We start from the raw sequence: 15219 nt of genomic DNA on the forward strand, positions 1-15219 counted from the left end.
AGTTCAATATAGGAGCTTATTTCTAAGCCCTTTCAATGGAAGAAAAGTCACTTTATGAAGAATAAACATAAGTCAATAGAAAAATAATTAAGTTCTTCCTGATTATAAAACTGGTGATGCATTTCAGACGAGAACGGCAGTGACGAACAGGCTTTTGAATTTGAAAAGGATATTTCCCTTTAGTCACAAAGGCCAAGGAGGCGGAGACCAAGAGGCCCTTTAGAAGGACTAACTGCCAACACAGTCAGCCCACTCTACTCCAACAGTCGAGGTCACTCAGAACACAAGTCCTGGGGTTCTGCAGTTCTCATCTATTTTTGAATAGTGTCAAACACGGTAAGACACTATCGATACAAAAGATTTTTCATAAATTGTGACTAAACCAACTTGATCACTACCTCCAGAATCCACACGGTACAACTAATTGGTCAGGGAAAAAAAAAAGTGTAATAGCTACTTAGAATCACTGTTTTACTGAAAATAGGAATACAGGCCAAACTTCTAACTGGGTTTTTTAAAAAGAGCTGAGAAAATTATATCTTGTTCTTCTACAGAATTGATTAGCAGTCAATATTGATGATGATGATGATGCTCTATCAACCAGTCTATGCTATTTGGTGAATTCAGAATTTTTGTTTAATAATTTTGCTTTGCACTCATCACTGACCTATGCCAAATTATATCATGTTTTAGCAAATGAAGCATTTAACCCTACTGACAAAAAAAGTACAATCGAATCTAACAAAGGCCATTTCTTATTAAAATGATGAAAAGGCACTCTATGCGATACAAACCAGTCAACAGACAGGAAAATAATTAAATTCTTCAAACCAACTTCTGGAAATATTGAGATCACAGAACTTGTACAGTGAGCACCTGAACCCAGGCCCTGTCTGAGGGTTTTGATTTTGTTTTTTAAATAATACGATACTCTCTTTGATCTACTTCATGCAGACTATTAATCGGGTTTCTTAACAGGTCAAAGACGTACGGGAAAATCTGGGGGCCTACGAGACTCATGACTGACAGGAGGCAAGAAAGCACGGGACGGTGCTGCAGCTCGCCCATCGGTGTGACGTGCAGGAGGGGGAAGCGTCCTGGCTGAGGGAACGACCTGGACTTCGCAGCCAGGGGAAATGCAACACCATCGCCAGCACCTCCCCCGGACTCCCGAGCTGCAGGAGGCAGTGACAAGATCACACTGTGAGAAGGTTACAGTAGGTTTGGTGGCTACGGCACAGTCTAACTTTTAAAGAAGTCAATCTGGCAAACGGAGTAACTTAAGATGGTTTTCAATTGGCCAGAAACTGAACTCCAAACAGGGAAAACTTCCTGGGAGGGAAATAAAATCTCCCTGAAATAAAAAGACGATGTCTAACTCCATGGGAAGATGTTCCGAAAGGTGCTTGGGCACCTCCTGCGCCATCACCATTCTGGAACTAGGTGGCCAAGGTCAATCAAGTCTATGCAGATGGTCTGAGCCTCTGCCTTCCCCGAGGACAAGGAAAAAGAAAATCCCCTGTAACTCCCTTAGACTGGTTTTCTCCTTACTTTTGCTTCATACTTAGTAAAAATTAGCAGCAAGGAACCCTGAATTTTGCATTAACAGAATAATATTTGAATTCTCATAAGATTTATTTGAAAATTAGTATCATAATAAGGTGAAAGCACATTTGTCACTCTGATTGCAGACTAATGAAATCAAGCGAGAGTAAATGTTAGTCAAAGAAATTCACATATGACACATGATACAGAAATAGTAAGAAACTGAGATTCTGCCAGGGTCACTATGACTGTATCTTGGGAAATAAAATAACTGGTTTATATCTCTTATAATCTTGCAACAACAACAAAAAGGTCCTGTGCCTAGGCACCTCTGGAGCCTGACAGCATGACTGAGTGGTTTACAGTTGACAGGGAAGCTGCAGGTGTCACAGGGAGGTGGTCCGACGTCTTTACCCCTTGGAATGGGACTGCTATTCCAAGCAGCTCAGAAGAGAGAAAAATGCTTTCTTCACTGTTTTTTCCACCTAATGCTATGCCAAGTGTTGGCACGAAGCAAGGGCAATCAGCTAATCCTAACCCCAACAAAATAGCTCGTCTCAGTCCTGCCACACTTGAAATCACCTCCTTGGCCTTCATCCACTGCCTCTTACCCCAATTTGTTCTGGCCCCAAGGGCTTCTGGTAACTCCATTCCTGGAAATACACACAGCGGGGTTTCTCATTTGCGGCACTACTGACATTTTGGACTGAACAATTCTTTGTTGGGACAACCAAAAATGACCCCCGACATTGCCAGATGTCTCCTGAGGGGCAAAATCGTCCCCAGTTGAGAATCCCTGACACAAAGGAAGTCCATTCCCTTGTTTCTAGGGTCCTCAATAATCCTACTTGAATACACACTTCCCTTAGAAACAGTACCAGGACTCTGACCACTGGTCTCAACGTGGCACAACTTCATTTTCCTTTATTTATAAAGGATTTCATGCTGGGGTGCAATTCAATATGTACAATTCATTATATACAAGTCAACAGGCCTAATGGAGAAAACGTTGGGCTAAAAACTACAGATGGATGTATAAGGCAGCTCCACAACTGGTTCTTAATGGAGCCTTGGGTATATATCATACGTAGGCTCTTAATATCCCAGAAACCTCCTTCATGAGTAGGAATAACACTCGCCTTACCCTCTCATAAAAATAAAATAAGAAGGGAAAGCAGTTGGAAGCCCGTTTACCACTGGATAAATGCCTAACAATACGTTTCTCTAGTGGTCAGTACTGACTAGATACTCACCTGTCCAAAAAACCAAGGCAAGAACTTGTTAATTGCCAGGATCCAGCCCTACGCACAACAGTCTCCTCTTAGGAACTTAGGAAAAACATCCAACATTCTCACAAGGTACTGTGTCGCTTATCTAACTAATATGCCGTCTTGCCACCAAAATATTGCCAAGACAAATACGATATGGAAAGTACTTTAAAATTTCCACAAGAATGAAAAAGCCAAGCAACTACCATAAAATCAAGTTACTGAACATGTTTTATATTAAGAAATAATGCTAATTTTATTTTTCAAGTACTTAAGTAGTAGCATAATAGGCTAGGAAAGGACTGTGTATTTTTAAAGGCTTGCTAATATGTTTAAATGTTTTATGGTATTAAAAAATCTTAATTTATAGGATATAAATATGTACAACAAAACACTGTTTTCAGCTCTAAACAATCTGAGGGCAGGAGAGCGGTCGAGTTATTGGTAGTAGTTTTATTTTTCAGTGCAGAAATCGAAGACACAGAATTTAAAGAACTTAAAGATGCCATATAGCACACTCTCATATTTCATCATGTAAGAAGTCTCAGCAGACTTTCAGTTTACCTGACCCAGAACACACTTTCCTGAAGAATAAATTATGGCTAAAATCCTGTCAGCTTGCTGGTAGCCTACCCCCTAGTCCATATCAAAAGTCGAGCATCACACACGAAGCAAGTTGGCAGACCTAGTTTTAGCAACAACAAAAAAAAAGTAGTAGAAAATGCATGTGTTACGTATGCCAAGATAAAAAGCAAAGTGACCTGTTACCGAAAGGCCCAGCGTGCAGGCAGTACAAGAGCACTCACACTAGGTCCCTGTTCTCAAGGAGCTTACGGTCTAGACGGGGAGCTAACACACAAGTTCAATAGTCACAACCTAGAAAAGCACAGAAGGAACATTGCAGGGTTGTACGTGGTTAATAAATTGCTCCAAACGTTCCGTGAAGAGAGGCCTGTGAGGCGCACATGTGGGCACACACTGGGAGTGAGGGAGCGTGGGGACTGGTCGATACCACATGGGCCCCCCTGGACCTGAAAAACTCACAACCAATGGGAACTATCTGTGGTATTTCTACCTAACGCTGGACTAAGTTCAACTCCTTACTAGGAAATACAGAGGAAGGCGCGTTTTATATGCAATGACTATATTACAGGACCAAATTTAGCTGTGCTCTGACCTCAGACGTGTCAGAAAATCCTCAAGCAGGAAGAGATGACTGGCTTAGGCAAGGACACAGTTAGCATGGTGATGGCCAAAGTGGGCTTCTTCCCTTTCCGTGTTCCCCTCATTAACTGCAATACGCGGCTCTTTATGAAATGCAAAACTACAGTGGCAAACTGTGGACAAATCTGCTCCTATGGTAAGTCGCCACTAGAGACAAGCCGTGAGTTCAACTCCGGTTTGCATCAGATCTTGTTTTCCTAAAAAGCTTCCATCGTCCCTTTCTTCACTGTTGTCCTTGAAAGCTCAGAGGCTCCAGTGGTCAGGTTACCACGTTACATCTTTCTTGGTACAAGTTGTTGTACATCTAAAACCTAGTTCCCACTGTGGTTACTCCAGTGCCAGTTAGAAAGGAGTATCTTCAAATCCTCAGCATTTTTAGAAGGATACGGGGTACAGCCTGTCTCAGCTACTGCACCCTTCTCTACACCCTTACCCCCTGCCCTGATAGACACTGTCCCCCATCAATTTTGGAATAGAGTCTAACTCCATCACTATGATTTCAAAAAAGCCTAAACTTCCTCAAACCTCAAAAACCTATCTCCAAGCAACTCAAACATCCATGAATTATGCTTGTCTTACATGTTAAATCAAACTTTAAAAAAAACAGACAAAATTTCTCATGCTGGAACTTAAAAGAAAGCCATTTGTGTGTGCTGTACTTCAGGGCAGTCATAAAAGTCACTTCAGTTTATTACGAAGAATATGCAGGGAAAATGACTTTTTTGGGAATGAATTCTTCTGGACAGTTTACTTAAACAAATAAAGTTACACTCAAATTTCTAGGATTCTGTTTATTATAAAGCAAGACAGACTAGTACTGCAAAGCAGTTTTACTGGGCACACACAAAATCCTAAGGTTTAATAAATGAAAAAATTTAAGAACTCAAATGAAAGAGTTCCGAGCAGAACAGAAGAACTTGTACAAAGTGATAGCAAAAGCAGACAAAATTCCTAGTAGCAGAAGGAAGTAAAATGAGATAAACCGAAAAATCAGTGAGGATCAGTTAAACGGGATTTCTGCTTTCTGGACCATCTTTACTTCCCACCAGTCTTCCTGTCTGGAATGCTTTCCTGATCTCTTCCACTAATTCTTACTCCATCTTCCAAAAGTCTGAATCTTTTCCCACCCATCCAGATCATTCTAGATGACATGGCACTGTTGAACTGACCCACACTACTCTGGCATCCAACTGTGCGCTGTTTTTCGACATCTATTGTAATTACTGGAGTGTCCCTGGGTGGCGCAAATCATTAAGTGCTCAGCTGCTAACCGAAAGGTTGGCAGTTTGAGTCCATCCAGATGTGGCTTAGAAGAAAGACCTGGCGATTTACTTCTGAAAGATCAGCCATTGAAAACCCTATGGAGCACGGTTCTACTTCGACACACATGGGGTTGGCATAGTCAGAATCAACGTGACGGCAACTGGTTTGGTTTTCTGGTTTGTTTATTTTAGTTACTGTTTGCCCTCAGAGGACTCTACCTTACCTCACACAACTCCACTGAAAGGTCCACAAGGGGATATTTTACACATTCTCCAGCAGGTAGCTCAGGGTCTTAGAAACTAGGTGATTCAAAATACCTGCTGACTCAAAGGTCCAACCTGAGAGGAACTGAAAAGTCTCTACACCCAACAAAACCTGCTTCACTCACACCTGTAAAATGCCACGAACGAACAGTTCTCTCCAAAAATACACACACCTTTCTTAAAAGAGGGGTAAGTTAAGTTTTGAGGTTCAAAAGACTTCTTTGCATACAAACTGAGGGAAATGTACCAAAGACCACGTTTTTAATAGTGTTTCAGATGCCAAAACACAAGCAAATATAATCTTTAATGTCTAAAGCATCAAAATTGTGTAAATAAGGAATGCTTTTTAAAAAGACATTAACATACTGAGTGGACAGGATTGGACACAGGTTGGTAAGGTACATTTTACCCATTTTTCTACTCTAAACATTATTCATTCACTCACGATGCACTTCATGTACTCCGTTACTTTAGTACAGAATCCAAGGAGGTAAGTAGTAGCTTCCTTTTACAAATGAGGAGGCTGAGTAGGCTCTAGCAGTTTAAAAGAATTTGCCCCTGGTTACGTTAGTTACCAAGTGTCCAAGTCAGTAATCAAACCCAGTCTGACTCCAAAGCATTCACTCTTGCCACTGAGCACATAATCAAGTAACCCCTGTCCTGCCAGAACTCAGGGGCTAACAGGACAGGAGGGCAGGCATGTCTACAGAACTACAATATGTGAGAATGAATGCTACCTAGTACGAGCAAAGTCCTGTGGGGCACAAAGAAGGAAGTGAGTAACTGCTGTTCTACACGGAGAGCATGCAGAGAATTACCAGACGACATGGAGCTGACAGGAAAGTGGGAAAGAATGTTCCACGCAGAACAGAGGACAGCAGAGGCCGGGAATCATAAAAGAGAGGAGGAACATTTCAAAATATAGTTAGATGTGCTTTGCACAACGTCCACTTCTCCCTACTAGAAGGTTCCTACGGGGTCTAGAAATCTGTTTGGGGGGAGAATCAGATCATCTAACGAGAACGCAGAAAACACCTAGGTGACTGACTGCATTATGAAGGATGAGAGAGCAGTGGCCACTGGAAGCAGACTTTAAGAAAGGAAAGGAAAAAAAAAAAAAGAGAAAAATACTTAGGAAAAGACAAATATATGTAAAGCTATATATAGAATGAATAAAATGCAAACTTAAAATTTAAAGCAAAAGGATAAATATATTCCTAGAAGCATCACAGACTGGACCAGACGAAACCTGAACCAGAATATACAAGCAACAGAGATAAAGGAATGCCAGGGGTACAAAAAAATCCAATATAAGAAATCTGCAAATTCTGAAATTAGAAGCGTGGAGGAAAGCATTTACGTGCGGACAAAACGGAGCACTAGGAACAAAGCCCTGTAAGGATACATAAAGATGATCGAGGGCGTTTATAATCGAGGAGAGAACCTATAGATCACCAGGCTATGATTTCCTCAGAACAAACGTTAAAGCTGCAGGGACACAGAGGGTGCCAACCACCCTAACTTCTCTAAGGTCTTACTCTGCTAGAAGAAAATACATCTGACAAGATTTCCCTTGCTGAACATCTCTCTTTCCCAAGGTAAAGAAAACAACGAAGGAAATTTTTATGCCGGACTTCATTCTGACCAAGAACGGGATGAAAATAACAGAAATCCTAGGCTAAGTGACAGGACTTACAAAAGCCAGGAGTGGGAATAGCTGGGCTGAGCTCTGGGCCGGCGGGCCTCCTGGCTTGTTTCTGCAAGGCCCACAGTGAACCTCAATCACTTGTTTCACGTGAGTTTTCCAGCAGACAGCGAGCTCCTCCAGGAAAGGGGCCTTGATTTCATCGTCTGTATAGCTGGGGAGCAGGACCTGAACCTCAGCAGGTACTTAATGTTTCCTAAGTGAACAGGCCCTAAAAATGTGCTTCCAGATTTTTAAAGAAAACGGCTTTCAGAAAAAAAGCTCAGAAAAAAGACAGGGGGGTGGCCCCATGGTTATAAGGGGCAGTGGCTCTTAGGCCACAGATGATTAAAACATGACATTCTGACTATGCAATAATAAATCATTCTAAGAAGGAAAAGGAAATGAAGAGAAAGCTAAATAAACCAGTTACTGCCCAGGGAGACTCTGATGAGATCAGCTCCGAAAAAGAAGTTTAGAAACGACAGACGGAGGTACACCACCTACCTGGATATAAGAGAACCATAATCCTTGAGGATTAAAATCAGAAGTCCACAGTGATCTGAGGCTGGTGAGAAATGCTGAGGGTAAGGAAAAGCTATGTTTAGAATCAGGAGAACAAAATGAGGAACGGCCACTGCTCAGCCTGCTGTCAGAATGGTAAGTAGGGAAGGAGGAGACAGAGCTACGTAGTTCCATCTTCATTTTGCTTCCATCCCTCGTGTTTGTAAAAGAGCACGTTCTTCAAATCAGAAGGGACAGACTAAGCAATGTAGAGAAGGCAGCTGTAAGTCAGGAGACACGCAAGGACAGTGAAAGAGCACCCACTCACCTGACATGAGTGCAAATCTCTAGATGCAAAATGAATCCGACCCGGGGCTATCAGCCCTCACAGGTGTGACCCCAAAATCACTGCTAAGAAAAGAGTCGGAAAAGGAGGAAATGGCAGACTCTAGAAGCTACATGCTTATAATTATATATTCTAACATGTATTATATAGTTCCTGGGAAAATCCTGAAACAGATCAGGGGCTTGATGATTTCTTTAGAAACCAATGTAAGTTTCTCAGCCAGTGCTCTATCCGCTTCGGTTTGGGGCGTCTTTCATCAGAAATAATAGGCAGTGTTTTGGCTAGGACCTCAGCTCCCATCCTACCTACAATATACGGGAAGTCAAACTTTGTTAATTTTGAAATTGAACAAGCAGTCATGGAGGCTGCTTCTAATGGCGATTGTTCTCCATAGGAAGTATCGTTCTATCTCCCATTGTCCACTTCCTCTCCTTTTCTGCTGCCTGCCCAAGTCAGACTCCGCAGCTAATTCCACCCCATCCCACTAACACATCAATCCCATACAGAACAGAGTGATCAATAAGAGTCAAACTGCATTCACAAAGAACCAGTCACATCAAAGTAATTCATTATTTGGACGGGCTTCTTAGGAAGTCAGAATATGACTTGAATTCAGCAGTTTCTGGTAAGTTCTCTGATGGTGCCCTTTTGGGATAAGATGGTAAAGTATAGGGTGGATAACAGCAGTGTTTAGACGAATTTACACAGAACTTAAGATACCAAGTCAACCCAGAGATCTCTGTGATAGAGCTTGGCTTATCTTTAACTATCTTCTTTTTATTACACTTAACAAAAACCACAAAGTTAATGTAAATATCCAGTGGAAAGCCAATTCTAGAGGGGGCAGAATTAATAATGAAAACTACAACTGTTCTTAAGATTCTTAAATTCTTCACATGCTAATGCTACTAATAACTGTCTAATTACATAGTGCTTTCATAAAACGAACATGTAAGATGGTGATATAAGAACAGAAGACACTCTATATACCAAATCTAAATGCATGAAGTTTAACATCCAGACTTTTTAAAAAATGTATTAGGCAAGTGAAGGATAGAAGAGATCTAGCTAACCAGAAATGTGTATGGAAAAGGTAGCGGTTTTTCATAACAGGCTTGTATTATCTGATAGGACAACTGGGTAATTAAACTTCAAAAAGGGAACATTAAGGCCATGTAAATAGATATGCCATGTCTACAACTGTATGGCCTTAGGCAACAAGGGATAACCACTCTGAGCCTCAGTTACCTTATTTATAAAATGGAGATAATACCTATCCCACAGGATACTTTCATAAAAGCACTCTGTAAACTGTAAAGGAATATACAAATATTAGTAATAATTTTAATGAAAAATAGATCTACTATTGTCTACATTTACCTGATCATATCTGAATTACTATATTCAAGTGTGAGCTTCATATTTTAAGAAAGATGCTGTCAAATCAAATTATGTGTAAAGAACTATAGTCGTTGTGTGTGTCATCAAGTGGAGTCTGACTCACAGTGACCCTATAAGACAGAGTAGAACTGCCCTATAGGGTTTCGAAGGCTGACATCTCCCACAGAGCAGCTGGTGGGTTCAAACCGTTGACCTTCTGGTCAGCAGCTGAGCACTTAACCACTGTCCCACCAGAGCTCCTTCTAAACTATAAAGAGAAGTGGAAATTGTGTTAAGTGTAGAGTGGCTGAAAGAACTGAGGATGTTTGAGCTACATCTAGAAGTTACTATACAAATGGTAATAACTGCTTTTACATATTTGACAAACTGCACTCAAGAAGTACAAATCGGGAAAAGATAAGATTTTGGTTTAACCAAAAGAAAAAAAATTTTTTTTTTTTAAACAATTACAAGTTGCCCAAAAGAACTCTCTATTTAGGAGAGTAACCCAAAATAGCTCAGCAGCACATGTAAGAAGTTTTGAAAAAGCAGGTATTCTATAGAAGCTTTCTGCATTGTGTGTGTGGTGGGGGGGGGTGAGGAGGTTGGGGAGATTTACTGAGATTTTTATAAATAGATTTGTGAGTATTACAAACAAGGAATGGGATGGTAAGAAAAAGTGTTACTAGGTGGGGAAAAAAAAGAGGGAGGGACTTGGGAAAATAAGGAAAAGTCAAGAGCTGAGTTTCCAGAGCTCAGAGGTAAAGACAACAGAAGAAATGGAATGACTGGAGAGGGGGAGGAGGACCTCAACAATGAATGCCACAACAGACTCAAGAGGTAAGTTATAACTCATGTGCAAATGAATCTGACTAAACGTTTGCAAAAGTCCAGATGTTAACACAAAACCGATCCAGGCTTTGTGGGCCTCCAGAAGCAATTAGACACCAACATCACTCTCTCAGCCATCAATTTTCATTCAACAAACATTTATTGTACGTCTACTCTGTACCATCTTCTCTGGGGCTTGATGCTATTACATTCTCCTAAAAGCCATGCTGTTTGGCTTGTTTTTGTATTTTTTTTAATGGCTCACTGGAAGTTGGCCATTCCAAATAAAGTCAACGATAGCTTTTGACTGTTGAGTGCCAGTAAACTATTTTTATGGGGGAAGAGGTTTCTCTTCACACTTGCATTTAAACCAAAGTATTTTGTTACTTAAGCAGCAAATTCCCTTAGAGTTATGTGTCTACTGAAATTCCTAAGACTCTCGGTGTTCATAATTTTCCAAATTAAAAGCTTTCCAAATTTTCTGAGTTATTCAGACACCAAATCTGAGCTCTTTACTATATCTGATTACACAGTCCACTTTCATTTCAAAAGTGAAGGTGAGCCAGTCTCTTCTTTTTTGGGGCAAGATGGCTCCTATCAGCATAGGATTACTTAAGGATTTAAATCAAAGCTACATAAATCCCAAAGAAGACAACTAAAATTACCCATTTTTCTGAAAAAAAGATTTTACTTGACAAATTCTTCATAACTCAGTTATGAGCTTCATTCTCATAAAATATCTTTTTAAGCATTAAAACCATGATTAACTTTCTTTTATTTCAGAGAAATAAGCTATTTCAGAAAATATTTTATACTAAGTGATACAGATACAGGTACAGTCACAGTAAGGAACACCTCCAAGAGATCAAGCACACATCTCAGAGAGTTCTTTTTCATTGATCTAGTAACTCAAACCAAGAGATACTTGTTAAGGTTAAAGATTATTTTCTAAATAAATGTCTGCTTTTTGAAACAAGCATGTGTATTTTAAAATTTAACTATTTTAGCTATGAAAATGTGTGATTATTTTGTTTTTCTCTTCCTCATTATTTATTCACATACTAGAGAAAATTAAAATTTTTTATTCCAATTTTTAAGTGATGTCTCGATTCAGAAAGCATTAGCCCCTTCCAGACCTACACTTACTCTGTGGAGGACAGCATTTAACAAGGCAAAAGACTCTGATGAAAGAAGGAAGGAAAGAAGGGAGGGAGGGAGAGAGGGAAGGAGGACAGGTACATGAACATATTCTCAAATATAAATTAGAAACTGCAGTTCTTCTTTCATGATATCTTGGAGCTTTATACTGAAATAAAACTAATGTTTCAGTAAAAAAAAAATCAATTCTATTAAAATCACATTTATGTATAAAACTTTGAACTGCAGCCATATTGTTTAGAAGTATTAAGTGATTTTTAAAAGAGCAAGAATCACCTTAGAAGTCGGGGGAAGTAAAAAATGTCAAAGCCTAATAACGTCAAAAACCTTTTATCAACTCCACACTTCACAGTGCAAGGGCTGCTCCTCAATCTACTCCAAAATCCAGACTGTGCTTTGTGTAAATGTGTCGTTCTGATTTAAAAGAGAGATTTTTTTTTAAAAAAAGAATATGATCACTAAAAATCCAAAGCCAGTCTAGAAATAAGCTGAAAGGCTAGTAGAATGGTTACTGGGGAGACAAAGGGCACGGTGACCCTGATAATTGAGTTGAGAGACTCTGAGGAAACCACTCAGAGGCCAACGGGGAGAGAGTGTTCTCCTTTGAAAAAGGCCAAGTGAGGCCTGTCAGGGAGCTGGCAGGAGAATCACACTGAAAGCAGTTGTGACATCCCCTCTAACTATGGTTAAGTTCTGCTGAGAAACAGTGTCTTTGTCCAAAGACTGGGCAGACAAGAGCACAGCTATCAGAACGAGAAGACTCACGGTGGTCAAGAATTACAACCTGAAAGCTTGTTATTTGGAGATGACATATTACTTTAGTAATATGCCTCATTCCAGTTGAAAAATTATCTACCACTTAAAGCATAGGTGAGGTCCCGGTAGTTTACACTTAGCAGCACTGAGTAGACTAAAACTCAAAAGTATGTTACCCCTGCCTGGGACCAGGGCAAGACCACAGCTAGGTTAAGAGGTAACGCTAACAATTCAGAAGTAAAAAGATACATACATACCTAGTAGCAAATCTTACTCTAAATGGGAGGGGGAGGGGTGGATATATCCGCAATCCATAAACATTAATAAAAACTTCTATTTTTTAATAGAGAAAACACAAGTAGAGCTATGGTACGCAATCCAAGACTCAGCTGTAAGGCAATGAGAAACCTTCCTACTTGGCTGATGAACTAATAATAAACCAGGGCCTCTTCTGCCTTTAGTTGGGTACTCAAATTATAGATGTGATAAAGGAAAACGTAAACCACCTCACAGATGTCAGATTTCTTGCAAACGCTAACATATAAGATGACAGCGTTTAAATACACCACAGTTAGATTCGAGATTACTGCGTTCTGCTCTGGAGACACACTATTTCAGTATGCAAGACTAACAGCAGGGCGGAAACACTAGCACAGTCCCTGGGACAAGATCTCACCACTCGAGAAAACAGTGCTAGGCTACAAAGGTTGATCGCAGTCAGCTTTCTTGCATTTCTTCTTGGAGATGGTGATGATACGGTCTTTTAATCCTGCGGAACTTTCCCTCTGTTTCATTATGCTGAAAGCAACAATCTCCTTGACTGAAAAAAATCAGCAGATATGCTATCGTTTTATGGGGCAGCTCTTCAAAGATGAATCTCAGGTCAAACCTTTCGGTGGGTGCCATTTTTTTTCATTCGGTAACAGGGACGTCAGAGGTCTAGTGGTCATGCATGTTGGTACTTAAATGTTCTTTAGCACTGCAGAAAATCCTGGGTACTTCCGTAAATTGAATTCCACCTCTGTTTTACTCCTTATTTTGTTCGGACACGGGTAATTATGTAATTAAGTCTGCGTTAAGAGTACCTACAAGGTTATACCCTCCCCCCGCAAGGTATTCAAGATCCCTGGGCCACATTTAACACAAGGCTGATGTGACAACTTCCAGGACCTGTGGGAAGAGCTGCCAGTAGACGGGCACTTTGAAAGCCTTCGACTCATTATTTGCACTGATACTCAGTTAAAAATCCTTGATTTGAGAGAATTACTATAATAATCAAACTGTAAGACACAACAAAGTTAAGGGAAGAGACATATCCTGAATCTTGAGAAGTTTCTTCTCCACTAGGTTACATACGTGAAAGCAAAGTCAGATGTGAGGGCTAAAGGAACTTTACATTGCTGTTAGAACTGACTGTGGATAAATCATAATCCTTCTGAGTCCTGTTTAGTATTATCATTATTACTATTATATTGTCTTTAAAAGGCAGACTGTTAAAGACTATGTCTATCACAGGTCTGGACTTTTATGACTCTAAAACAAATCTTTTTTTCTTATTATCCTTTCCTTAGGCTTTTCCAAAGAGTGTGACATGGGATGGGTATGCTTAGTAGTGGGAGTGGCATTTGGTGAGAAAAAAGTTATGAAAATATTCATTCACAAAAACACATAAGCAGGGGCAAGGTACGCACCAGTCTTGTAGCGTCTTTGTTTCCTTAAAAATAATAATAAAAGATTTTAGAGAAAGACTGTATATAAATACGGTATTAATTAACATAGGAATTAATCCGAAAGAAGCAGGAATCAGAAAGATGGCTTGAGACTTTTTCCTGTTGAATTCACTAAGCGGAGGATTTAACTAAAGATTATTGTATACAAACCCACACATGTGCACACACACATATTCAACTTCACACCTGTATAGACAGCTAGGCTTATAGATTACTTTTGCTGAGCAAATTCTTTCTTACATAATCCTAACTGTTATGAAGACAGAAGGACTATTATTACCCTTACAAAACTATCAGATGGTTGCTTCCATTTTTACCTGTTCTGGAAAGCAAGTATCCTGAGTGTCTCCACTGCAATGGTTAACTACTTCCTGTCACAGCACTTTTTAACATTTGAGTACATGGTAACAGTGGTTCCCAAGACTGACTGTGACAACTCATAATATCTGCATTAACCTCCTGAAACATTATGAAATTCTCAAAATAGAGAAAAATGAAAATGAAAATTCCTCATGGAGCACTTTGTTCCTTCTGTAGGAGTCCAGGCACCAAACACGGTATCAACCGTATAAAAGACTGGGAACTATTAATGTAGTCTGCAATTACCGGCAATAAAATCTTAGTGAATCAACCACACAAATCAGAGCCTTTTTTTGGAGGTGGGGGTATAAAAGGTGCTTTACCCAGACGCTTATGTTGAAGCAGTACTCCACACAGAAATAGGGAATATTTTAAGGTTTACCACTTGCCCCTCAGCTGACTGGGTGAAACAGAGTCCCTCTGTGCAAATCTTCCCCATCCTAAGTACCACTGCTACCAATCCCTCCCACCTCCTGGGCTTATGCGCACCTGTCCCATTGCAGCTGGCCTTCCCCACTCTGCTTCCACGTCCTCCCTTGTGCTCTGTGGAAGGGGTGTTCATTCCACTGGTGGGAGTTTTCCTTTGGATCATTTTCTTTTGCACTTACAGGAAACCTGACCCAGGAGTCCCCAGGCAAGGCAATACAATATTTTCTACAGTTCTCTCATATAGTCTGACTTCCTACTCTCAAGAAAGGACTAGGGGGCAGAGGCTGAGAAGAGACATTAGGGATTAAGACAGTTAGCCTTCTTTCCAATCTCTGGTCCTCATGGTAGACATCTATCCACCATCCTTCCTTCAATTCTCACTCACCAATGAGCAGTGAGTGGTCCTCACACTGACCACCATCTCCTGTCACTTCTTAACAACATTTTACCTGTTCTTAGTCCTCATTAAAGTCTAAGA

General features: G+C 40.3%; 1 protein-coding gene across 3 annotated transcripts in view; it reads right to left on the reverse strand.

The window, feature by feature from the left end:
- The window catches only part of CNOT4 (CCR4-NOT transcription complex subunit 4), a 132860-nt gene that overhangs the window by 4132 nt on the left and 113509 nt on the right, over positions 1-15219 (reverse strand). The gene's annotated exons all lie outside the window — the stretch shown is intronic.

This window comes from Trichechus manatus, unplaced genomic scaffold (assembly GCF_000243295.1).
Source record: "Trichechus manatus latirostris isolate Lorelei unplaced genomic scaffold, TriManLat1.0 scaffold00097, whole genome shotgun sequence".
In the NCBI taxonomy this organism is placed as follows: domain Eukaryota; kingdom Metazoa; phylum Chordata; class Mammalia; order Sirenia; family Trichechidae; genus Trichechus; species Trichechus manatus.